The sequence below is a fragment of the Ovis canadensis genome, chromosome 4 (genome assembly GCF_042477335.2).
Source record: "Ovis canadensis isolate MfBH-ARS-UI-01 breed Bighorn chromosome 4, ARS-UI_OviCan_v2, whole genome shotgun sequence".
In the NCBI taxonomy this organism is placed as follows: domain Eukaryota; kingdom Metazoa; phylum Chordata; class Mammalia; order Artiodactyla; family Bovidae; genus Ovis; species Ovis canadensis.
Genome location: NC_091248.1, coordinates 134788983 through 134816612, shown reverse-complemented (window position 1 = coordinate 134816612; position 27630 = coordinate 134788983). Strand labels below are relative to the sequence as shown.

The 27630-nt window shown below is 46.1% G+C and overlaps 1 pseudogene; it reads left to right on the top strand.

The window, feature by feature from the left end:
- Window positions 1–6106: 6106 nt before the first annotated feature.
- LOC138439848 (vacuolar protein sorting-associated protein 35-like) lies at window positions 6107–27378 on the top strand (annotated as a pseudogene).
- The last annotated feature ends 252 nt before the right edge of the window (window positions 27379–27630 follow it).

Below are 27630 nucleotides of genomic sequence, written 5' to 3'. Positions count from 1 at the left end.
TGGCTGGATGGCATCACAGACTCGACGGACGTGAGTCTGAGTAAACTCCGGGAGTTGGTGATGGACGGGGAGGCCTGGAGTGCTGCGATTCATGGGGTTGCAAAGAGTCAGATACAACTGAGCGACTGAACTGAACTGAAGCCATCATGTATTTCAAAATTTAATTTCTAATTCTCTATTTACCTTAATGCTTACTTCAATACCAGAGAGGAATTTCCAAACTAGAAAAAGTCCCTCAAACTAAGCCCTTCAAGGCTTTTCTTTTGACTGGTTTGAATGTGACTTTCAGGTTGAAAATACTTGCTCCCTGGACTTCCATTTGGGGGTCCCAGGGAAATGCCAATCAGACTGGATCTTGCTTTGGATTTGAAGCTTGTGGTCTGAGTATGGAAGATCTTAGGGCTGAAAGACATACTCTTCAACACAGGTGCACAGAATTACACAATTCAACACTGCAAAGATCACTGTTTAAAAACAAAACCTGAGAAACATTTTTGGTTATGTCAGAGTATTAACTACATTTCTAGTCTGCAAAAAGCTTCAGAAGTACTGAGTGGAAGCAGAACATGATTCATATAATTTACCAGGCAGGCTCACAGTGGAGCATAATGTGCTGATAGTAAGGAGAAAAGGGGAGACACATATTCTGAATTTTTAAAAATTTGCCTCGACAGTGTTTGGTATTGTTCACGCCTGAAACCCCAGAGGAATCAAAGCTGTTGCCAGCATTGCAGTCCCTCAGGGCATCACTTCCTCACTGCGTATCTGAGAGAAGCTGGGAAGCTGGGAAGGGTCCCTGCAGAGATATTTAAGAGAAACACAGGTGGCGACCACGGTGGGCGGGGAAGACCCTCTCCTCTGCCCAGGGTCGCGGCTGAGACTCTGCCTCCGGGGGCAGGCGCCCTCCTTCCCTCCTGGGCTGACGTCTGCCAGGGCAGACTGAGCTCCTCAGAGTCTTCTTTCAGGAAGTGCCAGCAGTCACCCGCTGTGGGATCAGTGAGAACACACAGGGCCCTGCCGCGAGTGAATTTGCCTTTTCCTTCTTCCCCATGTGCTTAGACCTCCAGTGAGCTTGGTTGGATTATCAAAATGAAAGACCTTGGAAATCAGTTTAGTTTTGGACATGAGTGATTCCTCTGAAAGAGCTTTCCTGCTAAATTGGCTAGTTAGGGAGTATATTACGTTCACTTTTCCTAGGCCACTGGGCATGCCTAAACATAAACTAGCAGAATTCTTAATGGGAAAGAGCACTATGTAACTCTCCTGTGGAGGCCAAGCTCTATCCAAATACTCAGGAAGAGTCGATCAGTGCGGGTGAATTTACGCCTCCTCAGATGCCTATGGACAGTCCTGAATGGGTTGGATGTCACCACGGTAACGGGATGCTGCGGACCTGATTTGTAAAAGAGTTTATCTACTCTCTCATGAAACAGTAAACACTCCTGAAAAGTTAATTCATGACAAAACTGACAAAGACTTACACAATTCTTATCGTTTTGCAAGTTAAGCTCCTAAGAATTATAAATTGTATTTATATTAAAATAGAATTTAGTGAGAACTTAGTAGCAGATAACTTTTCATGAAATTATGTGAGATCTCTTCTTTAACGTCTTAAGGCCCTTCCGGCACAATGGCCTAAAGGTTCTTCTAAAACCATTCAGAAACGCTTTAGTCTGGGGGCCAAAACTTATTCATAATGTGCATAAAGTAAAGTGCTCCTTTTATAGACACCATGCAAGTGTGAGGCAGTGTTTCCATCCGCAAGGATTCTGTGATGCTTTAGATACTTGAGGGGCTAAGGGAAATCACAATTTTAATTTGGAATAACTGGGGAAGCCCCAGTGTTTGTTCAGAACATTTTGAAATGAGTAAAACATTCCAATATGCAATTCAGTGATAGGACTGGTAGTTGGGGCCCTGGAAAGCTACTTTTATAACTGCTCTGTTTATAGTAAGTTTTATAATTATTTCTATGCAAATTATAGAACCATGAACTTCCAGATGTTCAAGCTGGTTTTAGAAAAGGCAGAGGAACCAGAGATCAAATTGTCCACTGATTCATTGAAAAAGCAAGAGAATTCCAGAAAAACATCTATTTCTGCTTTATTGACTATGCCAAAGCCTTTGACTGTATGGATCACAACAAACTGGAAAATTCTGAAAGAGATGGGAATACCAAATCACCTGAGAAATCTGTATGCAGGTCAGGAAGGAACAGTTAGAATTGGACATGGAACAACAGACTGGTTCCAAATAGAAAAAGGAGTGCGTTAAGGCTGTATATTATCACCCTACTTATTTACCTTGCATGCAGGGACATCATGAGAAATGCTGGGCTGGAGGAAGCACAAGCTGGAATCAAGATTGCCGGGAGAAATATCAATAACCTCAGATATGCAGATGACATCACCCTTATGGCAGAAAGGGAAGAAGAACTAAAGAGCCTCTTGATGAAAGTGAAAGAGGAGAGTGAAAAAGTTGGTTTAAAGATCAACATTCAGAAAACTAAGATCATGGCATCTGGTCCCATCACTTCATGGCAAATAGCTGGGGAAACAGTGTCAGACTTTATTTTTGGGGGCTCCAAAATCATTGCAGATGGTGACTGCAGCCATAAAATTAAAAGACACTTACTCCTTGGAAGGAAAGTTATGACCAACCTAGACAGAATATTAAAAAGCAGAGACATTACTTTGCCAACAAAGGTCCATCTAGTCTTTCCAGTATTCACGTATGGATGTGAGAGTTGGACTGTGAAGAAGGCTGAGTGCCGAACAATTGATGCTTCTGAACTGTGGTGTTGGAGAAAACTCTCAAGAGTCCCTTGGACGGCAAGGAGATCCAACCAGTCCATCCTAAAGGAAATCAGTCCTGGGTGTTCATTGGAAGGACTGATGCTGAAGCTGAAACTCCAGTACTTTGGCCACCTGATGCGAAGAGTTGACTCATTGGAAAAGACCCCGTTGCTGGGAGGTACTGGGGGCAGGAGGAGAAGGGACAACAGGGGATGAGATGGCTGGATGGCATCACCAACTCAGTGGACATGAGTTTGGGTGAACTCCAGGAGCTGGTGAGGGACAGGGAATCCTGGCCTGCTGCAGTCTGTGGGGTGGCAAAGAGTTGGACACGACTGAGTGACTGAACTGAACTGATGCAAATTATTTCTAAATAATGAGAAACCCTAAGTTCATTGTGTAGCAATAATGAAATGACTGCTAAGATTCCATATATACAAATTATTTTAAAAGAAAGCAAGTCAGACACCATGGTGTCAGATATTCCTGGATGGAATAAAGACTACCTCTGGGTGACTCCAGTTCCACAATAGGGGGTTGGAATGGACTGCATTCTATGGCAGAGCGTCTGTTTAGACTGCGTTGGTCATCTTTTTCCATCACACAAGCAGGTTCTGCACAGAGTTGCTGGGGACACTGACAGGAGGACCGGGCCATCCCTTGAGTGCACACGGCAGGCCACGTACACTTTTAAGAGTCAGTTTTCCTTGAGTGCACACAGCAGGCCATGTACACTTTCAAGTGTCAGTTTTTCTGCAGGTAAAATAAGGGGCAGAGCAAGTGGTTGATAAGTTCCCTTTCTAGCAAAAAATAAAAATAAATTGTCCAAGGGATCAGGTTATTATTTTCTTACCACTAAATACCATATATTCAGTAGGCATTAAACACAATATCTAGTCTGGAGGAAGCAGATTTCTTCACAATATATAGATTTTCAAACAAATAACAATGAAATAATGAATGCTCTGGAATTAAACAGGCTAAGGAAATACTAGGTACCTGTAACCGAAGACGATATACAAAGAATTTCTGTTTGGCTGGGAAATTGATCTACCAAAGTCCTTGGGTCTATTCCGACATAAGACTTCATGATTTTGAGTTTCATTCAACAATGCTACTGACTGTGATCCTATTCTCCAAACCCTAGTTTTTACAAGACACCAAGAGAAAGGGCTAGAGAGCCCACCAGGCTCCTCTGTCCATGGAATTCTCCAGACAAGACACTGGAACGGGTAGCCATTCCCTTCTTCAGAGGATCTTCCCAACCCAGGGATCTAACCCAAGCGTCCTGCACTGCAAGCTGATTCTTTACCATCTGAGCCACCACAGAGGCCCCATAATTGACATAAAATAAATACACATATTAAATACGTACAAGTTAATGTTTTGACATCTGTATTCACTCAGGAAACCACCACTCATTATTATAATAAACGTGTCCATCAGTTCCAAAAGTTTCTTCCTGCTGGCTTTTAATCTCTTCCCCTGTGGCCCTCCCCTCCTCCAGTACCCAGGCCACCACCTTCATCACAATTGAGTAGTTATCATTTTCTAGAATTTTATATCAATTGAAGCATCCAGTGTGTGCACTTTTTGTCTGGACTGTTTCATCAGCCTGATTATATCAAGACATCATTTCACCAGCATGTGTCAGCGCCTCTGTGCTCTTTATTGCTGAGTAGCGTCCCCTTGGGTGACTGTATCATAGTTTATCCATTCGCTGATAGACCGTGTGTGCTTCCAGTTCTGGCTATGACATATGAAGCTGTCCTGAGCATCCATGTACGACTTTGTTCCTAGGAAACACCCAGGAGTAGAATGGTTGAGCACACAGGAGTTGCACGCTCATCTTTTAGAAACTCCGCAAATTGTCTTCCAAGGCAGCTGCACCATTTGCCCTCCCCTTCCGCCTGCCCACCCCCCGGGTGAGAGCTGCGGTTGTTTCACAGCCTCACTGACACTTGCTATGGTTGATCTTTTCCCCTGTAGCCAACCTTCCATGGTTTAACTCTGAGTTACCTGATAAATAATGGTAGCGAATGTCCTCTCATGTATTTACTTGCCACTCTTATTTCTTCTGTGGTTCAAATCTTTCGTCCATTTTGTAGTTGGTTGTTTTACTTTTTTTATTATTGAGTTTGAATATTCATTATATAGCCTAGATACAAGTTCATGACTTGCAAATAATTTCTCCCTGGCTTCTATTTTTATTCTTCTAATAATCCTTCAAACAGCAGCAATGTTTTATGTTAATTAGCTTAAATTTATCCATTTTTTTCTTTAATGGACCATGCTTTTGATATCATACCTAAGAACCTTAGATCAAACAAGCTCTTTCTTTTATTGTTTTCTAGAGTTATTTTTTTTAAAGGCTTAAAATAATATTTTTTCCTGAAATAGTTGATAGAAATCACCAAAAAAGCCATCTGAGCTTGGTGGTTCCATTGTGAGAAGGTTTTGTTTGCTTGTTCACTAAAAATTCAGTTTCTTCAGTAGGTACATTGTTCAGGACTGTTCAGGTAATCTGCTTCTTTTTTGTCATCCAAAGAATCCACGCTTTGGGGGGAAATGTGTCTCTTTTGTCTACGTTGTACAACTTACTGGCATAAAGTAATCCAGAATGCGTCCCTATTTTGCTTTTATCATCAGTACAGTTCCTGATGCTGGTAGTTTGTATCTCCAGTCTTCTCTCTTGCTCCGTATGGCTAGTTTATCTAGTCGCTAAGGCAAGCACTCAGCTCCACCTCCTTCACCCCGGGGACACCCTGCCTCTGCCTGGGCTCCCCTCCCTGCGCTCCGGTGGGTGAGCGGGGCAGCTTATGGCTGTTTCTCGTCTTTCAGCACTCACTGTCCTTCCGTGCTTCATTCCAGTGTCTTACAATTATTGTTTCATATATTTTGGCTGCTTTTTGGTTGTTTCAGACTTAATGGTAAATATAATCTCTGTTATTTCATCTTGTCAGGAAGCAGGAGTCTCTTCAATGCATGCATTTTTGAGACCCAGATATGTTGAAAGGGCCTTTTGTAACCATTAATATTTAACTTGGTAAATTGTAGGAATTATATATTATATCTCTATTAATCAGGACAATTCCATTTGGGAGATGAAAGCCTCAGTGCCTATTATATATATATATATATATATATGATCAGGAAATAAAAGTTTTGTTCAACACGTGTAGTAAATTATTTTTTTGAAACGTGACTACTGAAAAATAATTGTATGTTCAAAGTCCTGCAATTGTTGATGCCCTGACTTTCACCACATTGTCTAGTTCCTCTAAGGAGTATAGGACAGCGGGAGGACCCACATGGGGGCCGCTTGCTGCAGGCTCAGGGGAGTTGCCGTGCCTACAACACGGCAGACACCGCAGGATGAGCAGAGAAAACCTTGGATGAAGCCACACAGGCTGTGAGGGTCCAATCATTCCAGATGAAGAGATTTTTGGACAAGAACAAGCTTATGTATGCTCTGAAGCATGCTTCTAATATGCTTGGTGGACTCTGGACTTCTATGCTATCACCAAAGAGCTGCTATGAACTTCGTGTGGCTGTTTCTGATGAGCGGCACTACTTGGAAGTTTCCTGACAGAGGAGTTTGCTAAAGGAAGAGAATGGCAGATCTCTATGAAATTGTACAGGAAGCTGCAAGCATTGTCCCAAGGCTTCATCTGTTGATCATAGCTGGAATTGAAAGGTTGTTGCTGAACCATGAAAAGCGCTGGGATTCTCGGCCTCTGGAGGAGAAGAACTCAATCCGGGGCCCAGAGACGAGGCTTGATCGCTCAGAGCTTTTGTGTAATAAGGGTTTATTAAGGTATAAAAGAGATAGAGAAAGCTTCTGACATAGACATCAGAAGCGGGCAGAAAGAGTGCCCCCCTGCTAGGGTTAGCAATGGAGTTATATACTTTTTAAATTAGTTATTACAATGAATCAAAAGAATGTCTGGAGGTTGTAAAGATCTTACTAGACCCACTTCTATAATTTACATTTTTAAGAGAATAGAATTAGCCAGAAGGTTTTCAGGAAGGAGAAACTGGCCTCAAGCAGGATACACTGTTGTTGTATAATCCTTAGTACAGAGTTTAAACTGAGTCGTTTGTTGTGTAATCCAGGCTTAAAGATCAAAACGCTGTATGTGACTAAGACTAAGGAATGTGAGGGGAAAAACGTTTTCCTTTCCCCCTCCTTGAGAATTCCAGACCCTTATCTCCTCCTCAAGAACCCCAGACCTCTCTCTCCTTGGGGACCCCAGACTTCTTATCAACCTGCCTAGAAATTGACTCTCTCAGAATTGTATATGTTAGTCATTTCCTCAGTCCAAAGAAAGGTATTTTGAAAGATTTGGTAGAAACGTGCCCTGGTGTGCAATACCCCTTGAGAGGTCTATTTCTTCGAAATTATCTACTTCAGTGTGCCGCAAATATCTTACCTGAAGCAGGAGGGCCAACAGATGAAGCAACAACTGGGAATATCAGTGAGTCCATGGATTTTGTGCTGCTCAACTTTGCAGAAATGAACAAATTTGGATTGAATGCAGCATCAGGGACAGAGCTGAGATACAGAAAAAAGAGAACAAGAAAGACAAGAACTGAGAATTTTAGCAGGAAGAAATTTGGTGCACCTTAGTTCGCTGGAGGTGTAAATGTGGAATGTTAGATTATTTTGACCAGCATATTGGAGCAACCGGCGAACTGCAGAGATGCTTTGGCTTCGGAATATCTTATGGAGCACATTATTCAGGGTTTTCCCTGAAGAGTTCCACTTTCAAACTTTGAATCCTTTTCTTTGGGCTTGTGCTGAGTTACACCAATATGTAGATGTGAAAAAAATAATCATTTCCTTAATTGATCAGTTCAGTTCAGTCGCTCAGTTGTGTCCAACTCTTTGCAATCCCATGAATCGCAGCACGCCAGGCCTCCCTGTCCATCATCATCTCCCGGAGTTCACTCAGACTCACGTCCTTCGAGTCTGTGATGCCATCCAGCCATCCCATCCTCTGTCTTCGCCTTCTTCTTCTACCCCTAATCCCTCCCAGCATCAGAGTCTTTTCCAATGAGTCAGCTCTTTGCATGAGGTGGCCAAAGTACTGGAGTTTCAGCTTTAGCATCATTCCTTCCAAAGAACACCCAGGACTGATCTCCTTTAGGATGGACTGGTTGGATCTCCTTGCAGTCCAAGGGACTCTCAAGAGTCTTCTCCACCACAGTTCAAAAGCATCAATTCTTTGGCACTCAGCCTTCTTCACAGTCCAACTCTCACATCCATATATGACTACTGGAAAAACCATAGCCCTGACTAGACGGACCTTAGTCAGCGAATTAGATTTGCTTTATTTGTTCACCATGAAGATGGACCTGGAATCCCAACAGATATTAAACTTTGTGACATACTTTCACAGTAGGTGGCTACAGTATTACAGTCTAGACAAGACATGCCGTCAGAGGATGTTGCATCCTTACAAGCCTCTCTCATTTATTTTACTATGAAGTGTTATCCTGGCCTTGTGGACTATGTTGATAAAGCTCTGGAAGCAACGGTGGAAATAGGTAATAAACGCAACCATGAATATATTGCTACCAGTAGTGCAGTTTCACCATAAGCTCACCAGACTTTTGAAGATGGTGAAGCGTCTGCCTACAATGTGGGAGACCTGGGTTCGATCCCTGGGTTGGGAAGATCTCCTGGAGAAGGAAATGGCAACCCACTCCAGTACTCTTGCCTTTAAAGTCCTATGGAAAGAGGAGCCTGGTAGGCTACCATCCATGGGGTCACAAAGAGTCAGACACGACTGAGTGACTTCACTCACATGCTAGCAAAGTAATGCTCAAAATTTTCCAAGCCAGGCTTCAACAGTATGTGAGCCGTGAACTTCCAGATGTTCAAGATGGTTTTAGAAAAGGCAGAAGAACTAGAGATCAAATTGCCAACATCCGCTGGATCATCAAAAAAGCACAAGCGCTCCAGGAAAACATCTACCTCTGCTTTATTGACTATGCCAAAGCCTTTGACTGTGTAGACCACAACAAACTGGAAAATTCTTAAAGAGATGGGAATACCAGACCACCTTACCTGCCTCCTGAGAAATCTGTATGCAGATCAAGAAGCAGCAGTTAGAATCGGACATGGAACAACAAACTGTTTCCAAATAGGGAAAGGAGTACATCAAGGCTGTATACTGTCACCCTACTTATTTAGCTTATATGCAGAATACATCATATGAAATGCCAGGCTGGATGAAGCACAAGATTGCTGGGAGAAATATCAGCAACCTCAGATATGCAGAACACCACATTTAAAAGCTAAGAAGAACTAAAGAGCCTCTTGATGAAAGTGAAAGAAGAGAGTGAAAAAGCTGGCTCAAAACTCAACATTCAAAAAACTAAGATCATGGCATCCAGTCCCATCACTTTATAGCAAATGGAGGGGGAAACAATGGAAACAGTGTCAGACTTTATTTTCTTGGTCTCCAAAATCACTGCAGATGGTGACTGCAGCCATGAAATTAAAAGACGCTCCTTGGAAGAAATGTTATGACCAACCTAGATAGGATATTAAAAAGCAGAGACATTACTTTGCCGACAAAGGTCAGTCTAGTCAAAGCTGTGGTTTTTCTGGTGGTCATGTATGGATGTGAGAGTTGCACTATAAAGATAGCTGAGCGCTGAAGAACTGATGCTTTTGAACTATGGTGTTGGAGAAGACTCTTGAGAGTCCCTTGTACTTCAAGGAAATAAAATCAGTCAATCTTAAAAGAAATCAACCCTGAATATTCTTTGAAATATACTGGAGCTGAAACTAATACTTTGGCCAGCTCATTGGAAAAGACCCTGATGCTGGGGAAAATAGAAGGCAGGAGGAGAAGGGGGCAACAGAGGATGAGATGGCTGGATGGCATCACCGACTGGATGGACACGAGTTTGAGCAGGCTCCGGGAGCTGGTGAAGGACACAGAGGCCTGGTGCTGCCGTCCACGGGGTCACGAAGAGCTGGACAGGGCCGAGCGGCTGAGCAGCAGCACCAGCTGCGTTACTCACTGCTCTTCCAGGTGTGTAGCTAGTTTCATGCGCCACCTTGGCTCAGCCATAGTAAACACACGTTTGGCCAAACATCAGCACAGATGTTGCTCTGAAGGTATTTTTAGATGAGATTAACATTAGAATCGGCAGACTTTAAGTAAAGCAGATCGCCCTCCAGAATGTGGGTGGTCTCACTCCCTCAGTTAAAGTCCTAAGAGAAAGGTGCTCAGATTCTCCTAGGAAGAAATTCTACCTCCAAATGGACTTGAGGTTAACTGCAGCACCAGCTCGTCCCTGACTATCCAGCCTGCTAATCTGACCTGACCTGCAGAATCAGACTCCACAGTACCACAGCCTTGGGAGCCAGTTTCTTCCCTATCTGTCTATCTATCACCTGTCTATCTTGGGTTTTTTCCCTCTGAGAACCCTGACTAATACAGGTGCTTTAGACTTTCTTTTCTCAGAATGTAAGCTATTTAATTCAATGATCAGAACCATGCCTTGTTAGTAGCGTATTAGGTAATTTAACATGGGATAGTTCATTGAGCAAAAGACTTTGGTCTATGCTGTGCTATGCTAAGTTGCTTCAGTCGTGTCCGACTCTGTGCAACCCCAGAGACGGCAGCCCACTAGGCTCCCCTGTCCCTGGGGTTCTCCAGGCAAGAATACTGGAGTGGGTTGCCACTTCCTTGTCCAATGCATGAAAGTGAAAAGTGAAAGTGAAGTCGCTCAGTCATGCCTGACTCTTAGCAACCCCATGGACTGCAGCCCACCAGGCTCCTCCGTCCATGGGATTTTCCAGGCAAGAGCACTGGAGTGGGGTGCCATTGCCTTCTATACGTCTATGTGTTTAAGGTCTATCGCACTGTCTGACACTCTAAGTATTTGTTAAATGAATGAATATCTTATAATCAGATGGCTGACTAATAATAGTTGAGAGAAAATGTAAATTGAAATGTTTAAACCTGTTGAGACATGCCCAGATGAGCACAGCCATCCAGGCTGTGTGCAACAAATTTAGTGTCGATGATCTACGAAGTTTTAAAAGAAACCCAACATGGATTTTGATTTAATATCCTTTCCAAAAATAAATATTTACAGGAAGAAGAAGAAGATATTAAAATTCAAACTAGGTAGTTGGAAGGAAAATATTTTCTGTGCACAAACATAGTAAATCTACAATGTTTCTTATTAATAAGAGATTTTAAATATTAGAAATATAGTTTCAATAAAAATATTAATAGATTTGTAACTTTTAAAATTTCTTATCCAAAATTATGACTATTCAGAGTCTACTATTAGCATCTTGAAACTGACACTGTGGAAAGTATTCCCATCATTTTTCCGCACTCAAAAGTAGAAGTAGAGACTGAATCCTAGGGGACTGTATTATAGTTTGGTCACATAGAGCACTCAGAATATGAACAGTAAATCTCATAAGTGAGTTTTCGTAAAAACCAAATAAACTCTTAAGTTGTATTTCGTTGTGATACTTTCTTTTTACATTAACAGATTTTAACATGTAGCTACAGCAAAGAGGAAATTCATCCCATTTGGTAGGTCAGGTACCCAACAGAAAGAGAAATAGGTTTTACAACTTTCACCCATTACTGCAGAGAAAGAATTTGTGGTGACTCTCATATAAATTAAGATATATTAAGTAATGTTCAATTCTTAAAGAAAATTGGAAGTCTCTATATTATATCATTTATATGTGATTCTGTATAGGAAGTGCATATACAAGGGATCTTCCCAACCCAGGAATCAAACCCGGGTCTCCCGCACTGCAGGCAGACACTTTACCATGTGAGCCAGCAGGGAAGCCCATATTATACCATTTCTACGTGATTCTGTGCAGGAAGTGCATAGGAAGCCCCTTGGGAAAAAGCTATGACAAACCCACGTGGTGTGTTAAGAAGCAGAGACAGTACTTTGTCAACAAAGGTCCATCTAGTCAAAGCTATGGTTTTTCCAGTAGTCATGTATGGATGTACGGAGTCACATCTGGAGGAGGAAATGGCAACCCACTCCAGTATTCTTACCTGGAGAATCCCACGGACAGAGAAGCCTAGCTGACTACAGTCTATGGGGTTGCAAGCGTCGAACATGACTTAGCAATTAAACCACCACCATGTGTGAATCTGAGAGTTGGACCATAAAGAAGGGTGAGCACCAAAGAATTGATGCTTTTGAACTGTGGTGTTGGAGGAGACTCTTGAGAGTCCCTTGGACTGCAAGGAGATCCAACCAGTCCATCCTAAAGGAGATCAGTCCTGAGTGTTCATTGGAAGGACTGATGCTGAAGCTGAAGCTCCAGCACTTTGACCACCTAATGAGAAAAGCTGACTCATTGTAAAAGACCTTGATTCTCAGAAAGATTGAAGACGGGAAGAGAAAGGGATGGGAGGATGAGATGGTTGGATGGCATCACCGGCTCAATGGACATGAGTTTGAGCAGGCTCTGGGAGTGTTGATGGACAGGGAAGCCAGGCGTGCTGCAGTCCATGGGGCTGCAAAGAGTCAGACATGACTGAGTGACCAATAACGGTAGGAAATGTGCTTCTTGAATCTGCAAAGTTCTTGCTTATCTGCACATGAATTTACCTGCTTGTGTGCAAGCACTAATTCACTACATGTTTGAATATTGTGCCAAAGCTATTAAAGCTTACAAGAAGTAGCCTCTTTGTAACTGTGACAACTTCTCTGATAGGATTTCTTTGTTTAAGTTAGAAAATAGCAGGCGTCGACTATTATGCAGTTGTCAGACTTAAAACTAAAATTACATATTGTGCATCAAGTGAATTAGGAGGAAAAGTTGGCAGATATCTATAATTTCTCCATCCCCTACCAAGACTCATAATTTTGTAGTTCTTCCAGATTCAGAGGGAACGGGTAATTCATAAATTCATAAATTCATAAATCTATTAGAGGAATGTAGAGGAGAATGTCTTACAGCTGTAAAAAATGAAGTCTAAACACTAAACCAAGATTAAGTTACAATGGAAAAACTAATAAAGGTGACAAAGAAGCTAGTGACTTGCACTCAATACAAGAAACATATGAGAACAGAGCAGCCTATATGACGGTCAAAGATGTGAAATTAATAATTTAAGAAAAACCTTTACAGATGAGTAAGCAATAGGACGAGTAAGATAAAAATGGCAGGAAATGTGAATGACTAATTAGAAAAAGAAATACTGGCCAGTGAACATGAAAAAAAAGTGCCACATTATTTCAATCAAATAAGTTGCATTTGAGCTAATAATATATTATTTTATAACTTTCAGATTGGCAAAGACTAAAGAGGAAGACAATACCCAGAGCTGATGGTGATCTGATGAAATAGGCGCTCTATTAATGGGGTGTGTATTTCACATTGATAGTCATTATGGGAAGTATCAATAACCTCAGATATGCAGATGACACCACCCTAATGGCAGAAAGCAGAGGAACTAAAGAGCTTCTTGATGAAAGTGAAAGAGGAGAGTGAAAAAGCTAGCTTAAAACTCAACTTTCAAAAAACTAAGATCATGGCATCTGGTCCCATCACTTCATGGCAAACAGATGGGGAAACAGTAGAGACAGCGACAGACTATTTTCTTGGCTCCAAAGTCACGGTGGGTACTGATTTCAGCCATGAAATTAAAAAATGCTTGCTCCTTGGAAGAAAAACTATGACAAACCGAGACAGTGTATTAAAAAGCAGAGACATTATTTTGCCAACAAAGTTCAGTCTAGTCAAGGCTATGGCTTTTCCAGTGGTCATGTATGGATGTGAGAGTTGGGCCATAAAGAAGACTGAGCACCGAAGAATTGACGCTTTCAAACTGTGGTGCTGCAGAAGACTCTTGAGAATGCCTTGGACAGCAAAGAGATTGAACCATCAATCTTAAAGGAAATCAGTCCTGAATATTGATTGGAGGGACTGATGGTGAAGCTGAAACTCCAATACTTTGGCCACCTGATGCAAAGAACTGACTCATTGGAAAAGACCCTGACGCTGGGAAAGACTGAAGGCAGGAGGAGAAGGGGACGACAGAGGATGAGGGGGTTGGCGGCATCACCGACTGGATGGACATGAGTTTGAGCGGGCTCTGGGAGCTGGTGGAGGACAGGGAGGCCTGGCGTGCTGCCCGTCCGTGGGGTCACGGAGAGTCGGACACAGCTGAGCGGCTGAACCACACCAGCATGGCAGATGAGCTTGCAACGCTCTTGTTTACTGGGATGTGACCATCATACAACATTCACTATTTCACTTATTATCCTAGAACTTCTTATTGCTGGGATGCTAGATTCCCCGCCTGTTAAATGTCACGCAGAGTAGAAGTCCGGACTGAACGCTGAGCCGAGGCTGTGAGCCTGGGCGGGCACATCGAACGCTGGGGTTGGTCTTTTTCCACTGGGCTCTCAGCCGTGTTCTGTATAGCTGAGGTTTTGATCAAGACTTAGATAAATCGTTCTTGGTTTTCTATAGAGTTTATAGAGAAAGACAATATTTGTGTCTCCTTTGAATTATAGAATCTCAGGTCAGATATACTTTCCAGACTTCATTCCATTCTTAAAATCTAAAGTTCACAGTTTTGAAGTGTACAGTTCACTCAGGTTTAGTATATTTGCACGGCTTTGCAGCCGTCAGCACTTGTAATCAGGCAGGTTTCCATCACCGCCCCCAGAGAAGCTCCCAACCCTCAGCACACTCTCCCTCCCTCCCGCACCTCCAGCTCCTGGAGCCACTGTTCTGCTGTCTGTGGGCCTGCCTTTTCTGGACGAGGCAAGTGGAATCACAGAATTTGTGGTCCTTTGTGTCTGACTTCTCAGCATAAAGTTTTCAGTTCGTCTGTGCGGTATGTCAGGACTTCCTTCTTTTGTCTAGCCGTATAAAAGTTCCATTATTGAATAGACTGCATTCTGTTTATCCATTCATCTCCTGATGGACATTTGAGTTGTTTTCACATTTTGGCAGTTGTGTAAGGTCTCTTGGAGAAGGGAAGGCTACCCACTCCAGTATTCTGGCCTGGAGAAGTCCAGTCCATGGGGTCACAGCAAGTCGGACACGACTGAGCAACTTCCGCGTTCACTTATAGAGCTATCAGGCTTCCCATGTGACCCTGGTGGTAAAGAACCTGCCTGCTACAACAGGAGGTGAGAGAGACACAGGTTCAACCCCTGGGTCGGGAAGATTCCCTGGCAACCCACTCTGGTATTCTTGCCTGGAAAATTCCGTGGGCAGAGGAGCCTGGCAGGCCACAGTCCATGATGTTGCAAGGAGTCGGACGCGGAAGCACCTGAGCACACACAGAGCCATAATGAACACAGATGCACAAATCCTTGCTTGAATTCCTGCTTGTGACTCTTCCTCTGAAGAGCCTCTCATTGCTTTGAATGTGCCGCCCCACTGTTTTGTGGCTGATATGGTTTCAGATGAAAAGTCAGCTTTACTGTTATCGTGGATACACTGTTCACAATGAGTCCCTTCTCTCCTGCTGCCTCCAATATTCTCTGTGACTTTGGATAGTTTTATCTTTTTAGGTGTAAATCACCTCAAATTTTTCTTTCTTGGAATTTATTTGTGCTTTATGGACGTGTAGATTAATGTTTTCATCAAATTTGGGAAGTTCGGGACATTACTTCCTTAAACTTCATCTCTGCCCCTTTCTGTCTCGCCTCTCCTGAGGCTTCTATCATGTATATGTTGGGGGTTATTTTCCTTTCTTTCTGTTTCCTTGTTTTTCTCACTTGAGCGAGACTGGATCGGCTCACTTGACTTATCTTCAAGTTCTCTGCCTCTTTCTTCTGCCAGCCCAAACTGGTGTTGAGCTCCTGCACTGAATTTTCCATTGCAGCCCTATTGCCCAACTTGAGAAGTCCTCTTTGGCACTGTTTCATAACTATGGTCTGTTATTGATGTTGTCTGTTTGGTGTACCCTCACTCTTACGCTCTTCTTCAGTTCTTTAGACTCCAAGCCAGGCATGATGTTAGTTCCTAGACATAGTCATTGTAACTAAGTTAATGTCTTTGCCTGTTAAATTTAATGTCTCAGATTTCTCACGGAGAATTTATGTTGGCAATTCTTTTCTGTTTGGGGTCAAACGTTCCTGTTTTTGGATATCCAAAAATTTTTGTTGAAAACTGTTTTTGTTGGTTTTTTTCTAATATAAATACAGCAGTTCGGGAAATGAGACCATTCCGCTGCTCCAAAGGAGTCCTGGGTTTTGTGTTGTTGCTGTTGCTTTTGACTTTCTTAAATTCATCCTGTGGGTGTCCCTTGTGGCTCAGCTGGTAGAGAATCCGCCTGCAATGTGGGAGATCTGGGTTCGATCCTTGAGTTGGGAAGATCCCCTGGTGAAGGGAACAGCTATCCTTTTCCAGTATTCTGGCCTGGAGAATTCCCTGGACAAAGAAGCCTGGCAGGCTACAGTCCATGGGGTCACAAAGAGTCAGGCATGACCAAGCAACTTCCACTTTCAAATTCATTGCATAAGTGTATTCTCTGTTACGTGTGGGCACTTGGCTTGGCTGCTGCTGATAACAGAGCTGAAATTCCCCTGACCGTCTCGAGCAGTAGGTCTCCCGGCCTTTGCTGTGGGCCTTGTGCATGCTGTGCTGATGCTCTAGCAGGCGGGTTACAACGCGGGTTCACCCATCACCTCCTGCTCGCGGAGGAGGTGGACAGGAAGTGAGAGGACTGGGCCTTCCCAGGCCTTTCCTGGGCCTTGCGTGGGTGACGTGCTGTGTTCCCAGGATGTGCTGGAGCAGGAGGTGGACAGGAAGTGAGAGGACTGGGCCTTCCCAGGCCTTTCCTGGGCCTTGCGTGGGTGACGTGCTGTGTTCCCAGGATGTGCTGGAGCTCTCCAAAGCCCCTGTGGACACATCACTCCGTAGACTTCCCTTCTGTTGCTTTGGTCATTTTCTTGTTTGCCCCAAATGCTACTGCTGCTCCGTGTGGCTGTTATATTAAGTAACTGCCGCTGACTTTTTCCAACAAACACCCCAGGGAAGGACTGTTTACACTGAGTAAGCTCTGAGTCAGGTCAAATAAAGACAAGTCCCTGAGTGGAGGTTTCCAGAGAACTGCCAGACTTGCCAAATAGTGTGCTGATCTGGGCACAGGGTCTGGGGAGCTTCAAAGACTTCTGGGCCCTCTGGTAGCTACACAGCTGCCCTCACTGTGAGGCTGGAGGTTTCAACGCCATGGTCAAGCTGGGGCAGGAGGGCCGGAACGGGGAAAGCTACCGCGCCACAAAGATCTCGCCAGGACACAGCCATTTTTCTCGAATGAAAATTCCTTGTTGGTGCACTGGGATGACCCTGAGGGATGGGGTGGGGAGGGAGGTGGGAGGGGGGTTCAGGATGCGGAACACAGGTACACCCATGGCTGACTCATGTCAATGTATGGCAAAAACCACCGCAATATTGCAAATTAACTAGCCTCCAATTAAAATTAATTAATTAATTTTTTTTAAATTCCTTGCATTGTTGCAAGGCTCTGGTTAATTTCTAAACTGTTGAAAAAGTTTATTTTGACAATTTTGCTAGTATTCTCATTGTTTTTATGGAAGAACAGATTTTCAAGGCCTTTACTCCACCATTCTGGGAGGATTGTTTAATCCACACGTGTAAATTTTAAAATAATGCATGCTTACTCTAGTGAAAAGTGGTTAATTACTACAATGTGTGTAGTTATGGCCACTAAACTTGTAGAAAAGTAGCAAAAACAGAAGTCCTGAAGAAGGAGGAAAACAAAGAAGCTATCAACTGGATGAACACCCTCCCCCAGCTGAGACTCATCACTCAGGTCGTAAGAGTGAGTCCCAAGATTCGAGCCAGGCGTGGATGCCACACTGCCAAGGGCCCACCTGCAGCCGGCTCCAGAGGTGTGGGGAGCAGCACCTCCTGACAGAAATGTCTACTAGCTTTGTTTGTTTGAGCTATCATAGCTAAAGGTGCATTTAAAACCCAGAATTTGTTCTGGGAAAACATGAAAACTGAAACGCATGGTCTGTCAGGAGTCTGGCGGTTTCAGGGTGTGAAACTGCACCACCGCTAGTGTGTTACAGTCTCTTTGTCATCCTGTGTTAACGTGGTTTCCTTTACCCTCCATCTAAGAACATGGCATGAATTACCCTCCTCACTGGGGCGTAAGAGGGTAAAGTGATGTAGAAAGTGATTTTCTCATCGAGAAGTCACGGGGCACAGCATCCTGCACTTCTCCAAGTGCTGGGGCCAGTCGGCACCTCTGTGTCTGCAGAAAGAGGGGTCAGTTTTGTTGGGGCTGGAGGTGAAGAGAAAGAGCCGATTTAAAACTCCTACATCTGACAGATGATCATGGGAAATGCACCTCTCTGAAGACTCCCTGGAGATTATTTTCTGGAGGTGGAATCAGAGGCAGAGGCCCTTGTGCTGGTCACAGAGAAGCTGGAGCCCCAACCCCCTGCAACACATGTTCACCCCAGAGGGGCCTCCACTTCCCAGGCTTTCCCAACCCCCAGGCGGTGAGGTTGGGCACATGGCGCACACGCCCTGTAAGGGCCCCCGGGCCCCCAGTCAGCCTCCTGAGAGTGCAGACGACGGCTTGCTTTTGGTCCCTCCAGAATAATCAGCTGGTTTCCCAGTGCTGTCAGCCACCAGCAATATCAGATGCCTGGCCAAGTGACTTCAAATGGACCACGGATCATGAACTTTTTCTAAGGTTTAAAACCATGGATATCCAGGAATGTCTTGATGATTAAATAGAAAATAGCATGTAGACGTCTATGGGTTTTCGTGTCCTCATCTTCTCCAAAGGAACAGGCCAAGGGCCCATGCAGAGCTGTCCATGACTAAAGAAGCCTACTGGTCCCCCAGAACAGGACTATTCCAACAGCAACAGCCCAAACCAGTCTGGGGCTTCCGGGATAGCACAGGCCTGACACCACCTTGAGTGACAGAGACTTCCTTCGTCAACAGTTAGACTTCTGCAGACAATGGGTCCACTCCCACCTTTGCATTTCGGACCAGGGACACTCTCTTAACTGCTGGTCCATCGGTACCGCTGCGCACGCAGACAGGAACCACTCCTCGGAAAGTACAGGCTTGCAGGTTTGGAAAATGCAGCCTGCATTTCATCCCTGCTCACTCCAAAGGTGGAAAGACCAGTGCAACACCTGCAGACCCCACGATGTTATATTTAGGCCTCTCGTTTCCTTGGACCTGCAACTCTCCATGGATAACAGTTCTGCAAAAAGCCAATCTCCCCACTTAAAATTAGTCGTGGTGCAGGGATAATAGTTTTCCTTTTTTGTTCTTCAGAGAGAATAATTCTACCCTTGGCCAGTTCAAGGGTAAGGATTTCCTCCAAAGATGCCAGCTATTAGCTTTTTGAGTCTGGATTGACTTTGAATTGAGCCTATCCTCAGACATGCATCAACTTAGTATTGATAACAGAAAACACTTCCGAGTTCTCGGGCAATCACGGCTCCTGAGTTGCGCACCCAGGTCTAACTGCCTAAGGCCTACTGAGTGCAAGGAGGACCACATCTTTCAAGCGTCTGAAAAAGATTGTTGATGTCTTAACCGTTGATAGTTACACTCAGCTTCCTTTGAAGCAAAGATACTGAATACAGAGAAGAAGAGTCATACTTCAAGGTCAAACCATCTCTCTCTCTTTCCGTTAACTGGTTCAAGAAAGTGTCTCAAGGTCAACCTTGAAAAGAGACCCCTGGGGACAAAATGGCAATTTAAGTTGTATGTTAAATATTATCTCATGGTGGATCTGAGTCCCATATTGCACATGCCCTTGCAGATAGTAATTATGTCACCAAAAGATGACACTTTCCTTCCACAAACTGATACAAATCCTGTGTTGAACCCACTTCTTGTCAGCGCCCTGTCGATTCAAGGCCCTGTAAAGTGTGGGCCAAGTCCGGTCACTCCCTCTGGCCAGGTAAGTCCACTGGCTCCTGGAGAGTCCCCTCCACTCTTCCCGAGGCAGAGGGTCTCCAGACCCACCATCTGGAGTCACTGCTTCTCCTTTCTGCACCCCTAGTTCTAATTCCTAAACCTAGGCAGTCATGTTCAGCACAAGGATTTTAGGGTCTGTTCTTCAAGGCTCAGGTCGGTCCCAGCTTCATTTGAGGAAATGGGAAGAAACCAATTTTATCCAGTTTTCAAGGGTGTGGTTGGGGGTGAGAGGTGAAAATAGTTGGGGAGACCATCCAACGGAAGCTGGGGATAGAGGAGAGGCAGGAACTGAGGACAGAGGCAGGTGTGAGGGCCTTCAAGTTGAGCAGGACCTCTGGACTCAAGCAGAAGCTGTGAGCCCAAGCACAACCTCCTAACCCAGCAGAACCGCAGCTCAACTTGGCCCTTATTGGGCACATTCAGAGCTCTTGAGCAGGAGTGTGGCATGCAGATAGAATAATTCTTGATTTCTCAACGGTGCAGCACTGACCCCTGACTTAACCAGACTGGAGCCAAGGGCCTGGGATGGCAAATACAGAGGCCAGAGCTAAGAGAGGCTAACGCACAAGGAGAACGTGGTCAGCCTGTTAGAAAACACTTGCTCAGAACAGCTGCCTTTAACTGATGTTTGCATGTCTCCATCCGTGATTACTTCAGTTAAGAAATTAGAAGTAATTCCTGTTGGTTCTGAGAGACGTGAGAACACTGCTCGCGGCAGCTGTGAGCTTTCTCTGTCCGCCTGTATTTCCCTGGCAACAGAGCAGTAACACCAGCTGAACTTGGATCCTGCGGATTGTTACCCAGAGCGGCCGGAATTAGACGGGGCCAACAGGGATGCAAGCTGTAGGCTGAGGAGTAGCCAAGGCTGACATCAGAAGAGCATCGCCAGCCGTGACGTCCAGGGGCCAGGGGACGTGTAAGCGGGAGAGCTTGGAGCCCAGACCCACGGCACGAATGCACAGCAGAATGCGCAGTCCAGACGCTTCTGCAGCAGATGATAGCGATCAAGCTAAACCCAGTTGACCAGAGCTGAGATCGCGATGCACAGAGCCGAGAAGTCTGGCAGCATGAGAGATTGTGGGTGGCGACGAAATCAAGACTCGGTCTGTTTGTCCCCCGTTCTCTTCTGCTGTCCTAGCTCCACCCTCAGCTCAGGCTCACAGACGCTCTCTGAACACCTGTGGCAGAAGCTAGGCGTGTCCCTTGGCCTGTGGGCTGGTGCAGAGCCAGGAGGGAGGTTTCCCGGGTCCCCCAGCACCACGTGTCCCCAGCCAGGGGGATGCAACTCTTGAATGGCAAGGGCTGGGTCCCCTCAGTCCTGGTAAATGCAGAGAATAGATGTTTTCCCAAAGACAGTCAGGGTCTGACACCCTCGAAAGGGATGAATGCTGGACAGCCAAAAATAAAAGAATGCCCAGAACAGGAAAAGTGGGCCCTGCGACGAATACAGCTACCAGTGGTGTCAGCTCGGGCCTCAGGCCGAGAGCCACATGCTCAAGGTCTGCAGGGTGCTGGGGATTTCAGAGAAGAGGGAGACACCTGTTCCTCCGTGGTTTCCTGCAGACTGCAAGTAGAGGGAGAAGCCAGACCACGCCCGCCCCAGCCTCCTGTCCCTTCCAGCCCTCTGGCTTTTCTACCCTGGCCCATCTGGAAAACAGATTTAAACCAAACTAATCATACTTTCTCGGGGCCGAATTAATCGACCTTTTCTTCTGGGATTAGCATCTGGGAACATGCCGAAGCTGGAGGGGTGGACTGTGGCAGTTCCCGCGCAGCCCCTTCTGATGTCATTTAAAACACATGCTTAGAACACAGCTTTTTCTATCAACAATGCTTTGCTGCCAAACCATAGTATATAGTCTAATCTTAGTATCACTTACATTCACTTACCTTCTGAAAAACTAAGTACACAAGCTTGGAAAATTTATTCTGAGTGAGTCCAGAGTCATTGAATTCTCTTAATACCATTCCAGTTTTGGAGCGGAGGCCCTAATTTTCCCCCCTTTTGTTCACTATTTTATAGAAATCAAATATTAAACTGACATTCGGAGTTGCACACGCAAAAGTGGAAACGACGCACCTCTCCAGGGAAAGGTCGGGAGTGTTAGCTTTGCGGCGAAGAAGCCACGAGACTCGGCAGGACGTTGCGCTCTGGGTGCCCAGTGAGGGCACAGAACGGCCTGCAGTAAAGGGATTTAGGGCATTAAAGGGAAGACACAGGGAAAGACGGTATTTCAATTTCCATAATGTGGCCCCAGGGGGCCCCAGGGTTAAATTAGGACCTTTAAGAGAAAATGCAAGAAGGAATTTTGGCTCACTCAGAACTATCGAAAGGGTCACTTTCAGTTGAAAGGCATCAGGTGTTTCTCAGCACAGAAGTGTTCAAGAGGAACCTGGCTGAGCACTGAGCAATTCTGATTCCTCTGCCTGTGCAGGGGACCTTGTCCTTCTAAAGGACTTACTTGGCCAACCAGCTCCAACCTCTGTTTCTCTTTGAGCTCCTTCCCACCACTATTCGAGTTTCTCTCACCCTAAAACCAAACAGAAACCCAAACCCTGATGTTGCGCAGGCCTCGCGTCTCCTCCAGCTGCTGATAGTCCCTCCAGGGGTCATGAAAACATCCTCCAAACTCAGTCTGCCTTACGGCATCTTGAATGCACCTCCCAGACCAGTCGGCCTGGCCTGTGTTTGTGCCCCTCCTTTGAGTCCGACTTTGCCAGGGTCGTGGAGGATGGTTTCATGCCGGCAAATCCAGTGGACACACCTCGGTCCCCGGGGTGAATGAACTCCTGGCAGCTTCCACAGCCCCGCACACTGCTGGCGTGCTCTCCACTTGCGTGAGCGGGACTCCAGGTCTCCACTGTCACCTCTTCCCCCTTTAGAGCAGAAAAATCAGCATCTTCACGAGCATCCCCAGGGGTCCGGACGGCAGGAATGCAAGCCCCTCGGAGAAACGCCGCCTCGAGCGGTGCTGCCCAGCCCCTTTCCTGACCCTGCTGCAGTGGCAGAGCCCACTCGCTGGTCCCAGGGTTGCAGGCAGTCACCCGTTCCGCTGCACGCAGCCTGCGACGCTGCTCTCAGCTGGCTGCTCCTTCCCGCCCCTGACAGGACGGCCGCACGGCCCCATCCGGTACCCCTTCCCCAGGGCCCCCATTTCTCTGCACGGAGTCCACGTTCTTGGCCTTGTCCCCAGGCCCCTCCCACCTTCTCCCCCTCACCCACGTCCCAGCATCACGGCTCCTTCCAGCTCTCAGATCCCCCCTCCTCCTCCGGGCTGAAGCAGGGTCCTGCTGCTGTCTGCAACAATCTTGTCTAAGTTCCTATAGTTGCTTGGGTCTCAGCTTAATGCTGGCTCTTCTAGAAGGCTTTCCCCAGACCCCAGGTCCTGAGTTTTCTATTTATCCCCCCTGGTTAACTGCAAGCCCTTTGAGGATTTAGCTGGTGTCAATATTCTCATGACAGAATTTGTAGTATAGATTCAAATTTCAGAGGCTCTTTGGGGATCAAATACGGGAAAAACAAGAGTGTCTGTAATTGTCTGATGTGGCCTTGGGCAAGGGCACGTCTGTGTGGTTCCGTCCTTGTTCCACCCAGATGGACAGACCATCAGATGATGTCTGGGTAGCCGGCGGCACCTCCAGGACTCCAGGGAGCATTGAAAGGCCTGGGAGCACAAATCTTTTACTCTGGATTCCCTCAAGTCACTGCCTGTTAGAATCCCCGTAACCCTTAAAGAAAGAAATTAGTAAGAAAACAGACCTTGGAATTGAACCCAATCCCTCTGAAATGATGGTCTGACTGGAAGTGCCTTAAAGACACTCTGTAAGGAAATCCCTTAAAGAGAGAAAATTTATCATAAACCCACAGGAGCAGCGGCCCGTGCCCAGCTCCCTGGAGCCTTCACTTTGCATCATCTTTCTGTACAGCAGGCTGGGGATGCCAGCATCCCTGGCTGGACAGGTGACCCTCTGCAAGTGCCTGGAGCTCTTTATGTGCGACTGTGGCCCATCTGCTCTCGGTGGTGCGGTCACACGTGGCTCGCAGCCCTGAGAGCTGGGAGCCCCAGTGGCCTCCCCGTTAGTGGATGTGAGCACAGCACACACATCCCAGCCTGTGGGAGGATGAGGTTGAACTCCACACAGTTTGTCCCTAGCCCTGGTTCCCAAAGACATCCGAGCAGAAATGTGCTGCTGGTCGAGCACTTTATGAGAAGAGGCACTCAGAGAAGGGACATTAATAAACTTGTTGGAATGGGTGTGGGGGCTGCTTTCAAACTGTCATTTTCTAAACCAGTGCAGTTCAATGGAGAAAATGCTGGCCTGGCTGCTGGCCCCTGCTTTGACACAACTTGTGTGATATTAGAAATTTTCTTGGCCTCTCTGTCCCCAAACCTGTGCAAGAAGGAGGCTTGCTCTCACCAGGGCGCCTCCCAGCTCTAAAAATGGAGGCAGTCTTTCCCGCCTTCCATACACAAGAATTCTAGAACCATTCTTTTAAAACTCCTACATTAAATGTGCTTCTTTACCTTCCTTCTTGCATAAAAGCCAGATCCAAATCCTGACATTGCTGAAGGTCTAATTACAGATTCTTGTTCCAGTTTTGTAGTTTGCTGCAAAACAAGCATTTAGGAAGGATAAAATAACCCTCAGATAGTCCCAGCTCCCTCCAGCCTCCCAGGCTTTCTTCCGGGGTGTGTTGGTAGGAGGGTATGGAGCGGGTCTCCAGGGCACAATGGGGAGTTACAGGAGTTCTTGACCTTGTGTTGTGGCTGTGGCTGCCCTCATCTTCAGCACAGATGCTTCTGTGTTTCCTCCTATTGTATTTGATGAGCTTGTTTGAAAGCCTAAATGATTGCCAGTCCTCTCAAGGGTCAGATTTATGAATAATAATAATTAATAATAATTAATGCTTGTATGCAGATGACACCATCCTTATGGCAGAAAGTGAAGAAGAACTAAAAAGCCTCTTGATGAAAGTGAAAGAAGAGAGTGGAAAAGTTGGCTTAAAACTCAACATTCAGAAAACTAAGATCATGGCATCCGGTCTCATCATTTCATGGTAAAAAGATGGGGAAACAATGGAAACAGTGACAGACTTTATTTTCTTGGGCTCCAAAATCACCGCAGATGGTGACTGCAGCCATGAAATTAAAAGACGCTTGCTTCTTGGAAGAAAAGCTACGGCAAACCTAGATAGCATATTAAAAAGCAGAGACATCACTTTGCTGACAAAGGTCTATCTAGTCAAAGCTATGGTTTTTCCAGCAGTCATATGAATGTGAGAGCTGGACCATAAAGAAAGCTTAGCATCAAAGAATTGATGCTTTTGCACTGTGGTGTTGGAGAAAACTCTTGAGAATCCCTTGAACAGCAAGATCCAACCAGTCCATCCTAAAGGAGATCAGTCCTGAATATTTACTGGAAGGACTGATGCTGAAGCTGAAGCTCCAACACTTAGGTCACCTAATGTGAAGAGCCGACTCATTGGAAAAGACCCTGATGCTGGGAAAGACTGAAGGCAGGAGGAGAAAGGGATGACAGAGGATGAGATGGTTGGATGGCATCACGGACTCAATGGACATGAGTTTGGGTAAACTCCGGGAGTTGGTGATGGACAGGGAGGCCTGGCATGCTGCAGTCCATGGGGTCGCAAAGAGTCGGACACGACTGAGCGACTGAGCTGACTGTATAATGGGCACAGTGGTGTGAACTTGAAGTTCGTGTAGAGCTTACATCAATGGCGAAGGGGTTTCTCCCCACTCACGCGGCCCTCCCGGACCCCCGGCGGCCCTCCCACCCCGCCTGCCCAGCTGCTCCTCTGCGGCGCAGGCTCTCTGCAGCCACTCTGGGTCCCCTTCACCGCTCTCACCTGCCCCCTCTCCACCAGAGACCTGAGCGCTGTGACCTTGGCCCACATTCCCAGACAGGCCTCTCCTGCTGACCCTGAGGGGGCTGTGGCCACCTTGGCTGAGTCCTCCAGCCACTGGCCTGTCAAGAAATACACCGTGAAGCGCTTTCGTGAGGCTCCAGTCAATCAGCACAAGTCAGGTGCCGACACTCCGCTTCTTGCACCTCTGGTGATTCTCAGCAAGCAGCTTATCTTCACGCCATCTGCCTCTCTCTTAAAAGTCAGGTAAGCCTCATTCCTTTAAAATAAAGTTCTGTGTGGTTGGACTCATAAGCCAGAAGTTCCCTGAACTGTTTCATAGCTAAATTGCTAGAGATTAGGCCTGACTCCCTTATTGGCACCCAAAGGATATTTTCCAAGCTCTTAAGTCTTGCATCAAGAGGCCCAGATTGTGGACCTGCTCATCTCACAGGACTGTTGACCCGGATATGTGCTCAAGGCTCAGGGCTCACCATGGGAACCCCCAAGTGCTTCCCAACCAACCTGTGAGAGACTTGATTATATTCCTAGTTTCCAAGCCATTCGGAGCAACATTGTTATAAAAGACAATGAGAGCAAATTACCAGGAAAACTTAAAGCACACACAGCAAGTCCAGGTTTCTATTAGCTAAAGAAAAAGTGAAAGTGGAGTTGCTCAGTCGTGTCTGACTCTTTGCAACCCGTGGACTGTAGCCCACCAAGCTCCTCCGTCCATGGGATTCTCCAGGCAAGAATACTGGAGTGGGGTGCCATTTCCTTCTCCAGGGGATCTTTCCGACCCAGGGATCCAACCCAGGTCTCCCATATTGCAGGCAGACGTTTTAACCTCTGCACCACTAGGGAAGCCCCTAATTAGTTAGAAGAGGCATAAAGTAATATTGCAATCAACCTAATCAGAGAAAGTATAGTGTAGATAAACTACCAAAAATATACAAGTAGTCCATTGCAGAGTGGATGCACTTATACACGTATAAGTCTCTGTCATTTTGCAACCAGAGATAAACAAAAATTTATGAAAAAGCAATTGTCCATGAGCATGATTCTGAAGGTGGTCAGCCCTGGGATTTCTTTAGAAGGAATGATGCTGAAGCTGAAACTCCAGTACTTTGGCCACCTCATGCGAAGAGTTGACTCATTGGAAAAGACCCTGATGCCGGGAGGGATTGGGGGCAGGAGGAGAAGGGGACGACAGAGGATGAGATGGCTGGATGGCATCACCAACTCGATGGACGTGAGTCTGAGTGAGCTCCGGGAGTTGGTGATGGACAGGGCGGCCTGGCGTGCTGCGATTCATGGGGTCGCAGAGAGTTGGACACGACTGAGCGGCTGAACTGAACGGAACTGAGGCTTGCAAAGGAACACCAACATTTAAAGCCTTTGACGTGAATAAAAAGGCTTCTCGCCTTGTTTATCTAACCTGAGCACGCAGACACGAATGCGGGAAATGAACGCCCCAACTGCCGTCGAGTGTGGCCTTTAGAAACAGTGAAGCGGTCTGACAGGGGAGCGGATGGTGCGGGAAGAGACGCAGATCGTGCCAGCAGGCCTAGGCTGTTCCTCCTAACCTACCCGCAGCAAAGCAGGCCCCTCGGCGGCAGCGGCGCCGGCCACACCCTCTGCAAACCTGCCACTCTCCGCACGGTCCCCACGAGGCTGAGACGCCGCGGGCCGAGTTGAGGCCCTGCCGCTCGGAGCCGCGTCCCGGCGGTCCCCACCTGGCCAAGCAGGCGGGCTGACCGCACCTGGGCGGAGTCTGGGGGCCAGCGGCCACGGGCTCCGAGGGCTTCGCCCAGCTTCTGCCTTCCTCTGGCCGCGCGACTTAGAGACTAAACCACCACCGTTAGTGACAGAGGGCATTTCTCTGTAGAGTACTCGAGAGTGTCATGCTTAGACCAAAATTTCCACATGGAAAATTCCATTCTTGGAAACCCATGTCTATCGCAGAAGTGCTATGAGGGAGCAGGCTGTGTGAATTTTTCTACTGATTT